The sequence below is a fragment of the Dermacentor silvarum genome, chromosome 5 (genome assembly GCF_013339745.2).
Source record: "Dermacentor silvarum isolate Dsil-2018 chromosome 5, BIME_Dsil_1.4, whole genome shotgun sequence".
Taxonomy (NCBI): domain Eukaryota; kingdom Metazoa; phylum Arthropoda; class Arachnida; order Ixodida; family Ixodidae; genus Dermacentor; species Dermacentor silvarum.
In genome coordinates, this window is record NC_051158.1 from 47,295,753 (window position 1) to 47,299,013 (window position 3,261).

Consider the following 3,261-nt stretch of genomic DNA (forward strand, 5'->3'; position numbering starts at 1 on the left):
GTCAGTTGAATGGCCGCAGGGTACTTAAATGGTGGAAAACGTATCAAATAAGGGGAGTAATGTCTTTTCTAAGAGTCTGTGGCAGAAATTCCTGAAAGAACACAGCATCTGCACGATCTAAAAAAGAAAACAATGGCGAATGCCTCTCGGACACAGCTATCATGCAACGTTCGCGCTCGTCAATCAGTGCGGAGGGGTTTATGCCGCCACGCAGACTCTGAGAGCGTTGGCTGCCGATCGCACGTTTCGGAGGCCACCCATCAAGCAATTGGTGAAGACGACCGTTGTGTGCATCGCAAGGAAGAAGTTGTTCTCGAGTGGATGGCGGCGTGCGTTGTGAGAGTGTGCTCCTGTCGTAGTAAATGAGTTCTGAGCCGAAGGAATCGCTGAAGCCGGCCGATTTTTTTCTTGCTCGCCGTGGGGCGTCCATTTCCGATATGACATCTCCAACGACGCGTGCTTTTGTGGGCGCCTTTGTGCGCTCATTGAGCCCGTTATAGCATGCAACCGTCGTTCATGAGAAGACACGTGATTCGTCGTGAATTTGTACATTGGCAGTGAGGGGGCTGGGCGGATGTGTCTGGCGTCGTCAGCTGACAAGTCCGGGTTCAATGGACTCTCGATGCGTATATAGTGATACTTCTGGATGTCTCACGTATTGCTTTTGTGCACGATGTTGCGCTTTCTTCACTCGTACGACTGGATCAGTTCGTCAGCGTTTGCAAACTCGGCCTTGTTGGTATACGACATACTGAAAGCGCAGGGCCAAAATAACAGGTACAGACGGAGGGTGCAACAGATGCGCTCGCCACACAATCGTGAGGGTATTTCATATTCTTAACCTGTGATTGGGCTTGTTTGCCGAATGTCTATATTTTCTGCTACTCCGCGACGAAAATGGTGTTTGCGGTAAGGTTGAGAAGTTGTCACTACTGTCGGCATACTCCGTTCAAATAGATTCAGATAAAAATTAGGTTACCCAGCTCATTTTACAGCCAGATGTTTCGATTAGTACAACCGAGTCTAACCTTACCTAAATAGGTTTGTGCAGGGCCTGGCGGTGAAGAAGCTTATGCTGCCGATGCCGTATTCTGTCTTCGTGCGCAGCTCTAACGTTGCGCTAGCTCGACATGCAAAGACAGTATATAGAGGGAAGAATACCTTGTTCTATTAAAGCAACTTTGAGACAGACGTGAGACAACGAACATATCACTAACTGCAGTCACCGTGAAGGTTTCAAACCCTCTTGGCCCTGGTGGCTTCAATTGACACCATGTCATTACTAAAGAGATCGCTAAAGAATTAAGATAATAATAAGGAATCTTTTTCTTAATGATTCACAGAACCTTGTTGCACTCTTAGAGGAGAAATAGATGGCAGGCGGAAAGCTACAGTGTTGCAGCTTGATTTTGACTGTGGCCCCGTACACAAAGTTGACGCGAGAGCGCGGAGGCAAGTAAAAGGTTGCACAGCTTAAACAGCAACGAAGGCGCTTGAACGCACTCATAATGAACTAAATTACAGTTGCCTAGTGGCCATGGTGTTGGGCTGCTAAGCACGAGGTCGCGGGATCGAATCCCGGCCACGGCTGTCGCATTTCGATGGGGGCGAAATGGGAAAAACACCCGTGCACTTAGATTTAGGTGCACGTTAAAGAACCCCATGTGGTCCAAATCATTCCGGAGTCCCCCACTACGGCGTGCATCATAATCAGATCGTGGTTTTGGCATGTAAAACTCCGTAATTTTTTTACGAAAAACAGAAAACGACAATTGTAGACTAAGTTCTTCCTGAATTCTCTAAGTAGCAAAGCAAGTACATTCGATTTACTTCTGCATTATCCATTTAGGAGAACTGTCATAAAAACTCAAGCTTACTCGCCGTAATTGGTTCGGTTAGCAAAGGCTATGCCATTCCTCTGGACTTCTTGCTAGCAAGTATTTTCAAGGCAATTTCCAGAAGGCGGCAGTTGAATGCGGCAATAATTGGCTATTCCGTGTGGGAAAAGTAAACCAAGAAAATCAAAACAGCAGCGGAACTTTGGAATTCCATTCTATGGCATTGTCCGTGCCAAACATTTTGGATGGGACGGTTGATGAACCTTACTTTACATTGAAAATCTGTTGAATAAAAGCAGATGGAGGGGAAAGTAATCTGTAAAAATAGTTTTCCTCACTTAGATGATGACTCACTCTTGCAATACGCATGTTGCTCGCCGCTAGGTGTCGGCTTGTAAACTTTGTTTGCAGTGCACAGTTGCTTAGTTCTCTTTAAAATATTTGCTGAAGCGTTCACTTGCGATAACTGTATGCAAGTTTTTTTTTCTGTTTTTCGGCCGCACTTAATAGAATTCGGCGTTAGCTACCGTTGTCTTGTTCAAAAATTGATAAGTAACCCCTTTACGGACAAGCAGGTACAACGGTTATTGCAAAGCTTATTGATAGCTTCGAAGGGTGGCGCTAGCGACAAAGTACTCGGTGAACATGTGAGCATGGCCTTGATGAAAAAAGAAACCAAAGATCTCTTCGAGGGTTTCGGCCTGAGAACAAAATTATTGCAATCATCATCAGCCTTATTACTTGTACTACCCAATTCTTCACCACACCCCTTGAGTTTTATGTTTCATCCTCTTAGGATAGCTATACACTTTGCATATTTACATTGATTGTGTATATAGTGATGCTATTTGTGTAATATAATGAGGTGGTATTTACCATCTTAATATACTGCTATATCGTCAAACCACAACAATGTGAAAACACTGCGGTATCTGCCCTTCTTGTGAATTGACTGCCGGAACTGCTTCTATAGCAGTTATATCTGCGTCCCAGCGCGCCTGCTATGTTGGAACTCATTCTATCTAAAAAAAAAAGAAAAAAATCACGGCTTTGTCTTGTAACACGAAACTGCACAGGAATTCTAGAACCAGCTAGCACCGGTCGCAGTGCCTCTAGCATTAATTTCGACTTCATCGGACTTCGAGGTTCCTGACCTTCCGCCGTTACACCGTGTGCGCTAACACTGTACTACAGCTATCCCTGATCGCAGCAGTAACTACCATTTTATAAGCGGCTTTTTCCGTACGCCATTCCGTTCTTTTTTTAATTCGTTGTGCCTGTGTGTGTGCGCGCGTGTGCTTTTGTGTGTTCGTGCGTGTGTGCATGTGTGCTTGTCGTTTGTTGTCGGACGCTTGAGCAGAGGAGTATCCGGCGTTTCAAACCGATTGAAACTTTCTAGTGCATATACAATAAGAAAAAGGTT